Here is an 11,829-nt window from a genome sequence, read left to right as displayed (position 1 = left end):
ACGCGCGTGGCAACTAATTGGCGGACCATAACGAGTGACCAAACCGTATAAAATAATTTGTCGCTTTCTTTACGAACTTATCGGTCCAATATCGCTGGATAGAAATTATTGCGAAGTATAATAAATTTATTATTTGCCTGAGTTATACTTAAATATACTCAAAACTGAAGAAATATTGCAATTTTGCAACAAAAGATTCGCGACGCGTTATTCCAGCGCAAGAGGTTATAATCTACTCGCGAAGGATAAAGATGAAATATTCAAACTCCTCAGAGCGATGTCTAACTTACAACACGGATAAACGTGGGCTATTTTATCCCCCCCCCCCCAACTCCTCTCGTATCGCGAAACGTATGATAATAGCGCGATATAAATAGCTGGCTGAGTTCCAGGTGAGTTAATTGCCAGATCAGCGGCAGTTTCGTTTTCTCCCCGCGCGAGCACGTTTCGAACGAGCGTGCTCTTTTTCTTTTTTTTTTTTTCCTTGGCAAAAGGTGAGCCCAAGCTCGCCCCTCGGATATTCCCCTGTTTAATGCGGCCGGGCACCGAACTCGGCCTCGTATTCGAATCTCATTTGCGAGATTAAATCTCTCGTACGACGCGCGAATTATGTCGCGTTTTTATGACGGTCGAAGATGCGCAATTGCAGCGGATATAGCTCGATAAGGTGAATAAGTCGGGCGACGGAAATTCGCGTGTGAAAATCCCGGCTGCGAAATTGGATATCCTTTTGTCGAGAACGCAGGAGTTCTTCCTATTCGCTATTTTTTTTCCTTCGGTGTGTATACGTGCCAAACCTGGTTGTTTTGAAAAATTATTTCGAAATTACTTTCTCCGAGGGTATTTCAGGAATGATCGATTTGCAAAATAACGAAATTATTTCGTACAAAAGTTAAATTGATTTACGTCCAATTAAATTGTTTCGCGAAACAAATTATTTATTATTTCCAGGATCTCTGTTTGTCATTTGTTATTTGATTTTGATGGAAATAACTGGTTTCTCATCACGTCCAATGTACTACTTCTTTCAATTCAATTATCAAGTAAGTATTACTTTCTCTAAGTAATCAGTTCTTCAATTTATTATTTTCGCAATTATTCACATACCTTCGATTTCCTTTATTTCGTGTAGTTCGGGTACGAGCTACGTATCATTAATTGAAATCCACTGTTTGCCAAGTGCTAGAGAAAGTTATTTCAAAAATTTTGATACAAAGTTCGTACAGATTTGACGCATGCAACGCGTACAGGAGTTCATAAATTCTTTCGGCATGCGAACGCGCGCAAGCACGTGCCCCCTCCAACGTCCAACGTCCCCCCTTTAGACACCTACGTGTGCCTTTGTGCGCTCAACGACCAAAGAAATAATTAGCCGCCCCGTTTCTAAAGCCACTCGTTCCTTTTCATACACGTGAAAAATAAGAACACTCGAGGGACCATTTTCCTGTTTCCGTGCCGTTCCTGTTAAATTCGTTTTAGGAAGATTTAAACTGGAAGGCGGTGCAGCAGCGGGCTTTCTGTCCCGTATTTAGAGCCAACGCAGCCAACCTGGAATTCGCCTACCGGTTTTCATTTGGCAGCTCGCGTGACAGAGGCTAACAATATATCTCGCTGAGAAAATATATTTCTTTCGTATCTTGGTGTTTGAAGGAGATTTTACACTCGCGGTTCGCCTACGTGTGTAAAATGACTCGCGAATTGGAAAGGCGGAAGGTTATATTCCACGTACGCGAGAATGACAGAAAAAGTGAAAGAGAGAGGAACGTGGAATAAAATCTTTCCACGGATTACTTCGGATCTTCATTTTCAAGGAAGTACGATTTGAAGAGTACGTATATTGTGTACATATGTAGTTAAGTATTGACTTTGTACGTACACGTAAAGGAAGGAGAGATTTCGTTGTCGCCGAGAGCGTACAGAGAGAAAGGAGCGTAATACAAAAAAAAAAAAAAAAAATGGGGAGGAGGAAAAAGGAAAAGAGGAGCCCATAGGCAGCTGCGTGCGGCCAGATTTTCTTATCGCGGAAATAAATCGGTGAAACCAAAGCCCGGCAATTAGCAGTAAATATTGTTCACCTCGTTCTGGATAATCCGCGCTTAAACGGCGGGCCGGTTCGTTCGACTTTATCCGGTAGTTAGTTAAGCTCCAACAAACCAATTACAGTGTCCCGCGTCGTACCAAGGTGCACTGACTATCGTTGGATCAGGGACCAAGTGAACTGCGCGGTTAGCTTGACATTAAGTGCGGAACAGCTGATCCTTAATGACCAATTCGCGGAATTAGTCGGTGTAATTAATGGCCCCGGCGAGGACCTGCTTACAATCTCTAGTTACACCGACACCTTGACGCGTGCCACACGTGTCCCTATAATATGTACCGATCCTTTCTCATATTCAGGCACCCATGGTATGAGATATTGTGACAACGTCAATTTTCTTCAAGACGAGTCTAGAAAATATCTCTACGTCGACGTTTGTATAATTTTAATGGAACATTCGAGTTTCATTTAGGAGGAAATAATTAAAAGCAAAGCAGTTTCTCCAACGCAGAAATAGCATCAACTATCAATTAATCGAAACTACCGAAATGGCCAAAATTTAATATAATTTTTATTGAGAGATTTTATGAATCTAAAAAGCAGGGTGTTCTTGAAGATTTCAATGATTTCTCGTAAAATTTGACAACAAGATGGCTTTGATCGTCTGATAGGTGCTGAGAAACATAAGTTACTGTTAGAAATCTTTGTTTAACAAGATAAGAGGGAAAGCATGACTGTTTGTGTATGAAAATTTTTTCAAGGATCGTGAAATGCTTCCTAGCTCGGTGAGTTAATCGCTCGTGATAATAATGGTACATGCGTAGGACGTGTTTCTGGAATTTGAACTTGGCATTTGTTGCATTCCACATCTTACGGTACAGCTTTGTAATATTCTGTTAGCATTCGATTTAGGAGGAAATAATTCAAAGCAGAGCAGTTTTTCCAACGCAGAAATAGCATCAACTATCAATTAATCGAAAACTACCGAAATGGCCAAAATTTAATTTATTTTTTGCTGAGAAATTTTATGAATCTAAAAAACAGAGTGTTCTTGAAGATTTCAATGATTTCTCGTAAAATTTGACAAGATGGCTTTGATCGTCTGATAGGTGCTGAGAAACATAAGTTACTGTTAGAAATCTTTGTTTAACAAGATAAGAGGGAAAGCATGACTGTTTGTGTATGAAAATTTTTTCAAGGATCGTGAAATGCTTCCTAGCTCGGTGAGTTAATCGCTCGTGATAATAATGGTACATGCGTAGGACGTGTTTCTGGAATTTGAACTTGGCATTTGTTGCATTCCACACCTTATGGTACAGCTTTGTAATATTCTGCTCGCATTCCTGTATACTGTACAGTGAAATTCTACTCATATTTTACTAAAATTTAGCAACTAACAGTTCAATTTCATAGCTCGTTAACAGAAATGAAAATAAAGCGATTTTTTTTTTTCAATTCTAGGTGAAACACAAAAACGAGTATAAAAAGAGAGACGTCGTTGCACGAATTGTTCCATGCTGTAATTCATCAAATTGTAATTCACTGTTGCAATTGTGTACCAAACTGTAATTCACTGTTATTCCGTGAAATTGAATACTATAACGTTGGAGTTAAATTTCAGTTTGAGACACAGGGAAATTACATTGAAATAATAATATTCCGAATATTCGAAATCGACAACTCGATTCCGAGACATCGAGACTCAACGAAATGATGAAAAACATCCTCCGATCCTGCTATCACAAATTCCACAAATTTGACATTCATCATTAACCAGCAGCCAGTGTGTCGATCGCTAATGAAAGAGATATTTAATGTGAAACAGGTCGCTCGGAAACGATGATTTTCCAAAACTGAGATCCAAAACGACCGCTAATGAAACTGAAATGCCGAGAAACATCAACTATTAGCTGATTAAACACACTTCTATTTCACGGGCTACGCCGATTTATAACTAGACTGTTCTCGAACTGCATTATTTAAGCTAACAAAATTTTCCACACAATCCTCGGGGAGGAAATGAAACACGCGTAAATCCCGTCAAAATAATTTCTGTCTGTTATTTGGCTGCCAATGCGAGACAGCGAACGAGAGAGTATGGCTGCCCAAACACGTTGCCGGCCGATCGAGAATGGAAATTGGAATTGTTTCGCGAAATTGCGTACGCAAAATTATATCAATTCAATGGAATTAATAATGACTGCGACTTGTAGATAATTCTGCGACGATCCAAAGTCGCACGCGGCGAGAAACACAGATTCCTAGATAGAGCATGTTTTCCCAAAGAAAACGCGCTTGTGTAAACAGAGAGGACAAGAAAGAAAAGATCGCGATATATGGGATCACGTTGCAACAACCATATCCGATCAAACACCGTGGCTTTCGAATAAAATCGACTTTATCCGATACGCGAAACAATAAATGTTATCTCATCAATTTCATTTATTTGTGTGTATAGTCTTGCTGAAACTTACAATTAGAAATTCAGAGAAGCAGCGAAATAGTGATTTTCATCTAGTAAATTAATATCTCGTTCGATACTGTTTCTCTAACTCTTTCGAAATTTTTATTGATTAGGTTAAACAATGAAATATTTACAATTGTAATATTCCCGTTTCTCAGAAACATGCACGACGAGTTAAAGAAAAAAAGAAAAAGAAAAAGAAGAGAAACGAAACGTGAGAAAGTCACTTCTAAAAAAATAAGCAATCGCTGTACGAGCGAATAGATAAGAATCACGCTTTCATTTTTAAAACCCGCTGATCCAAAATGCACACTGAAGTAGTAACGATAAAAAGAAAAAAAGAAAATGAGTAAGAACGCAAGAGGAATACAAATTGAAAACGCCATGTATATTTACATGATTTATGGGACATTTTAATAACGACAACTGCAGCGCCACCACGGTGTCCCTTTTCGTGCAAAAGGGAGAAAGAAGAGGAAAAAGTGAGTTGTCGGATATAAATTTTAAGGAATTAAAACGTGCTTTGCCAATGCCAGAAGGGACCGATATAAAAAATGCACGGCATTCTCTTTTTCGCGCGCGTTTCGATATTTTTAATCCAAGCGAATCCTACGAGCCACTCCGTGTCCCCTAAATATTTCAACGAACATCTCTCCCTCTCCCCCATCGAAATTCTCAGTCGAAGCAACGCGACAACGTTTCGCGACAAGTTTCCGCGTTTGAACTTGAAAATTGCAAGTCTCTGTCGCCTCGGAAATACGTAATTCATCGCGCTTGAGAAATCACTTTTCTGCCCAAACGGAAACGTTAATAACGCGCGCGTTCGTTTTAAAACATCACGCCGACGCGTGCGAGCATTTACGCGAAATTACGCGCTCGACGAAGCCCGGCGACGACGACGAAAGTTGTTTGTGCGGCTTCGTTCTTTCATCATGTTAATTGTGAAATTTGAGCGACACGCTCGCAATTTACGCGAACGAGCGACGTCGGTAATTTTATTCGAGCGATGAAACGAAACCGAGACACTTGAGAATTTTATGGGACTTTTGTTCAACCTGGCTGACCTGACGATTTCAATTATTATACCAATCTCCCGTCGCTGATTTGATTCGGTGGTTTTCTCTTCCTCCCCTGTGACTCTCGTAATTGAAAATCTCGGTCATACTTACGATTTCGTAATGTTTCCCGTCAGTCAATTACGAAATTTCTCAATAAAAATGGGAATTAAATTTGCTGGCAAACTGAATTTACAAAGTTCAAGGTCGAGTGATTGATTTAACTGCTTCAACAATTACTACGAAACGTGTATAGGTGGTATCTGGGGAATTTAATTTAAAAAGTTAATCAATAAATATAATAAAAATAAAGAATTTGATCGGAATGATAGTGACAATGATAAATTAAATAATAAACGTCTTGTCTAGTGAGAGAAATATAAGGAAGCGCGTACTTTCTCCGTTATTTTAGCAGCTTTTAATAATGTCCAACGAGCGCGCAGTATATTTCTCTCGGTTCTTAGTAGGTTGATACAACGACCCAGTCGGCGCAAAGAAATTGGCGTATAAGTATTGATTATCGAGAGCAAGTAGCAATTCAGACACGAGCGTGTACTCGCAACGAAAATAGAAAGAAGGCAACCGAGGTATCCCGAGCGAGTGGAAAGCGCTCGAAGAAAACAATATGCGCGTTTGCATCCAATATCTATGAATGTTCTTCGGCGGAGCGAGACGAGACAGGAAAAAAAAAAAAACGCAGGCCTGATTTTCTAACTCTCCACGCTTCCAAGACAATTCAATATTTAATTAAGTAACTTTCACGACACCGGTTGATTCACATGAACTTTCGACGCTATAGCTAAAATTAAACTGGCGGAACTGATCGAGGTCCATGAAATATTGAAAATGGAATCCGTCGTCCACACGCGCAATATAATTCTCTATAAATTACATTTACTCTTATGCATTTGTGTGTCGAAACACTTATGTGTGTTTCATTCGATCGTAAGGGGGGCAGTTTTTCTTTCACTCTTTTCAAAAAGGACTCGCGCCGGTCGTTTAATATTCAATGCCGGGTAAATGTTTACAGCGCTGGAAATGGAGTAGCATTCGATTAATATGCCAGTTGATTATTCCGTGGAAAAACTTCATAGTCGAGAGAAAATAATAAAGCTTATTTTAGTATGCAATCCTGGTCTCGTTAATGAATATTCAAAAATTGATGGGATTTCAAATTCACCGGCCGATGCTTTAATTATTTTCCCCTTGGACCGCCCCCCTCTCTCTCTTTCTCTCTCTCTCTCTCTCTCTCTCTCTCTCTCTCTTTCTGTGTTCTGCGTTCACGTTGAACCTCGCACAGACGCTCGACGTAATTTACAAGAAATTCCAGACGCGCCGACTGCGCGCAACGTTACATAATAATTTCAGCAATTAGTTTGCAATTGATAAATAACTGTTGAAAGCGAGGGTACCGCACCGTTACCATAATTCACTCGAACGAACGTTTCAAATTTCTGCTCGTAGCTCGTTATATAATATCGAAATCGAGGTATTTCTTTCTTTCCATCTCGATATGTCGCGAAGTAGAGAAATCACTAAATGTCTCATTTAGATTCAGACACAATTATTTACAAAAACAACAGAATTAATAATTTTAATTGTAAATCGATTGATTATTAATGAAAGCTACGAGGAATTGGGAAGAAAAGAATAGAAATTAAGAGAAACGACATTTCTATATTATAACGATATTGATTCTACTTTTATGTGAATTTATTTTTCGATTTGAGTATCGTTATTCATAATACTGAGCGGTGAATAATACGAGTGCACGGAAACTCTCTCTGCAAGAATACCGTAAACTTGATTCTACAAAGTGGCACACTTTTTTAAAGAGACAAACAGTCCGTGCAACAACGACTCTCTCTCTCTCTCTCTCTCTTTCTCTCTCATACGTTTTCAAACACAAATTAATTTGCCTCGCTATGCATTTTTCAGCCCGGTATAAACGTGGCTCGTCGTTTCCTCTTTTGCCGCCCTCTTTTGCCCCTTTTTCCTTAATCTACGCGATGGTAAGTATCTCGTGACCTGTGTGCAAAGAGACACACAGCTCGAGACGAACGTTCAGCTTCGCTGTAAATGTCTAATGGCCGTGTGTACATCCGTAATTAAACTTGCTGGTCTAGGAACTTTAAATTATATCTGTTGTCACGCGAGCCGGCGGCCACGGTCCGGCTGCAGCGTTGCGGAATAATGAGAATTTCAATATTCATATCACTCTGCCTCGAGTTTTGATAACGTTCGGCGTTGAGAAACATTCGCGAGTTAAAGAAAAAAAAAAATAACAGAGAAAGTATTTACACCGTAGTCACGTGGCTCTTTCAACCCTTTGCACTCGACTGTCCCCTGCGAGAGGACTTAAATCATACTTAAATTTAGCCAACTGCTAAAATTACAAAATTTTTTACAATTGCTGATAATTATATCGAACGTAGGTACGGTGTTGTGTGATATAACAAATAATAAAATTTCAAGAGAAGAAATTCTTGAGGACAGAGACAGTCGTGAGTCAGTTATCATTGAATACAATCATCGAACTATTATTCGAATAATTCGGATAAATTAAACTCTTTGTTGCTTCTTTACGGAATTTTATGAGAAGGTGAAGGAAATTTTTCAAGAGATTGAAATCACGAAATCATTAACTATATAATATATTATAATTGGTGATTGCTTTAAACAAAAGGTGGCTAACTGGCGGCTTATCCTTACCCCTACTTTTCTGATCGGTAGCGCTACCCCCTCCACTGTATCGATCTCCCCACTATATTGAAATTTTCTTGCTGTAGAGGGGGTAGCGCTAGCGCTGGTGGCCGCCAGTTAGCCACTTCTGCTTTAAACAAAGTCACATATTAAAATTTCACGCTAAATTTAAACATTCAAACAGGATGATTACTTTCAATGCTACGTCATCTTATCTGAAGCGATACTTGGCTCACAGTTTTGTGAATAAAATGCTGGTAGATGACACAAAAAATGTTGTCGAGGACAAAGAGTTAAAACATCTCGTTTGTTGAGCCGATACTTTACGACAGAAATCCCCCTTGAATTCTGCGTTGACGCGACGTTATCCGGTAGAAAAATGATAATGCAAATTTGGTATCCCTTTGGCAATTTACATCGTCGAGGTTTGGTATTCCTTTGGTGATCTACAACATCTGAATTTGGTGCTCGTGCAATTTTTTTGTCTCATCAGTCAGCAATAATGAAATTAACTTTTGCTCCCGGAGGAACGAATGCATCGTGAAAGACGCGAGATATTAAAAAAGATCCTCCCCTAACGAGAATACCTCTTGAAAACTGCTTAATTTGTTTAAAACGTTCATTCTTAAAACGGCGAGGCACGCAGCAACGACGAGCAAGCCAAGCAAACAAGCGGGGCAACGACATTTCGCGAGTTTATAAGAGTAACTCGCCATGATCTAGGCGAAAGTTCATAATCCGCTTTCGGAAGAACGTTCGTATATCAGCACCTCTAAGACTAAAGAAACTAAATTATGTCTGTTCCAATTACTCGTCCGCTGTGTCGAGTCTAAGCTGCCCCTTGGGAGCAATCCGAAAAATTCCTTTCGAGAGTATATCTATCGCAGAGTACATAATCGCGATATAACTCATGTAAATTTAATAGAAATATTTTGTATATATATATATATATATGTCTACGATGTATAGAAATTTTCGAATATACCATAGAATTCTGTAGACATGAATATTGTAATTTTTTCATAATTTTTCGTAAAAATGTCATTTTGACAAGTTGGCACGATTAAACTAAAAAAAAGAAAATTTTATAACAGAAACGAAGCACAGAAGCTTCCATTTAAATCTGCAAAGCTACAAAATTTCCAACAAGAGTCACAAACTGGTCGTTTTGACCACTTTGTTATGCTGTTAATAGCTCTCGTTGTGTTAATAACAGAACAGAAGAAAGTAACGATTTCGGTAATGCGTAAAGTTTGCTCGTTAGAGTATCACTTGCAAGCGCGCGTTCCGCAATCGAGACCACCGTAAAATAGAGTGTTCAGAAGGATCAACGTACGAGCCAACAAGAAAACCGGGAAAGCGTAGAATCGAGTTCAGCCGGCGTTCCATGGAAACATGATGTAAAAGCGTATGCGGTCGATCCTCTACAGTCGAAATGTTTCGTAGCAGCAGCTCATTTTCCTCGCCCTTTGTGCCAGTTCTGTAGAATTTAATTATCGTGTCGTACCGACATTTGCGCTGTCTGAGAAGTTGTTCCACACCCTTCAAGATTTCACTTTGGATGAGCCACGTAAAGATACACATTTATTTTGTCACCCAGTTTGATTTTTAAAACTAAAGTTCCTTTTTCTTTTTTTTTTTTTTATAAAATTGGAGAAGAGAGACGCAGGACGAATTAAAAGCGAAATTTGTAATTTAAAAGCGAAATTTGTATATTTTGCTCGCCGGGATGTGGAATATTTGACTCTCTAATCGCCAAACTCTCTAAATGTATTTTCATTTTCGTTCGAATTAATTACTCTACGTAACAAAATTCCAAACGTCCGAAGAAACAAGGTGAAGAAGGCCATTTCCGTTCTTCGTCCCCCGGAAACTGCATGAACGCAGCGTCTTCGCCTCGCGCGCGAGCAAACTTTCTTTTCTCTCGAACGCGAAATGGAATTACGAAACGCGAAAACAGAGCGTGCAAAAATCGATTACACCGGTGGAAATTTCCGCGATTGGCAGCGGTACAGAGGCTTATTGTAGTTAAACACTTTATAACATTTCCAAAGAAAGCGAGAGATGCGGAAAAGCCAATTACCGACACTGCCGACTACGAGATAAATTTTCGTACAAAGCATTTCGCGCTGACGAGCGGAATTTTTAAAGCGATCCAAACACGCGAAATACTTCTCTGATGAAATACCTGGCCCGGTGAATACGAGTGCGAAACCAACTGACCCCTTCAACTTTGTCCAATCAACGGTTCGAGAATCGAACGATATTTCCCTCTTTTCACGCTGCTCATCCTTCTTTCTTTCTTTCTTTCTTTCTTTTTTTTCCCCTATCGGCCGAAAGTAAAACTCCTGTGTCGACTATTACGATTAATGAGATCGCGATAAAACGCTTTGATGCTTTCCGCTTAATGCTTAACGCGCGCGTCAGAGTGGTATCGCGTTGGAAAGAAATGGCACAAAGACCAAAGAGAGAAAAATTCGAAACGAAATTGATATATCGAGACATTTAGTCGCTTCTAAATTTATATATATATATATATATCAACTTCCGCTTCGTATTGTACATTGATTGAACCGCAAGTTCCTCGTTTATCGTTGAAATCTTCCAGCCAAAGAAATTGAAACAGCACTGCGAAACGTAACGTTGCTTTTGTCGACGAAAAGATGCAGAATTATCGAGAGCGAAATTTATTTCAGTTGCGAGCAACTTTTAAACAAGTTTTGCTCCGCAACAAACGTGTGTTTTCAATTGTTCGCGAATAAATTGAACGTATTGCTCGCGAATTTGAATACGAATGACTATGCGTCGTCCACTACTACTTCCCTTGATTTCTCCCTTGATTTTTGCTCGATTATCTAATTTTTAGAACTCAACCTGAGCCTGAATCTCGATGAAAAATAATCCACAACTTCCTAACTCGATATCTCTTTCCGTTTAAACGAACAAACATCGTCGCAAATACCAAGCGATAATCCAGAATCATCCACGACGAGAAGAAGAAGAAGAAGAAAACTAATAACAAGTGATTAAAAGAATAGATCTCGTACGTCCGGCTGATAGTTTCAGCGGGAAACACGCCGCTGAAATATCCGAGTTAATCCTTTGGCTTTTTACACCGTACGTACTAGAAAGTCCATTTATTCGCGGAATAAGAAGCGTATAGAGATGATTTATTGTCAGAAGGATTATGCTAAGGATGTTGCATCGCGAATGCGCCCAACCCTGACAAAGATAAATTATACCGAAATATAAGGAAATTGTAACGTTGCAATTTTAAGAAAGCAAGCGTGTCGGGAATATTTTTGATGATTTATGCCGTTGAAAAATGTTACCCACCCCCCCCCCCCCCCTCTCGCCGTGTTTGTTTCTTTTGTACACAAACGGTTTGGCCACGAGAGGAAAATAACGTTAGCCAAAGCCACGAAAGCCACCGTGGCGCACTTAATCATCGGAATTTGAAGATTCTTCGAAAAGGTTGGAACCACGTATTGTTCGTGGAGATTAATTTTATGCACGACGTCGAAAAGTTTTCGCGCGTGCTCAGCGAAACGCGATTCGTTTGTCCTTTC

This window comes from Frieseomelitta varia, unplaced genomic scaffold (genome assembly GCF_011392965.1).
Source record: "Frieseomelitta varia isolate USP_RPSP 00005682 unplaced genomic scaffold, Fvar_1.2 scaffold_26, whole genome shotgun sequence".
NCBI classification, from domain to species: Eukaryota; Metazoa; Arthropoda; class Insecta; order Hymenoptera; family Apidae; genus Frieseomelitta; species Frieseomelitta varia.
The sequence above is the reverse complement of the archived record's forward strand: the minus strand, read 5'-3'. Positions refer to the sequence as shown.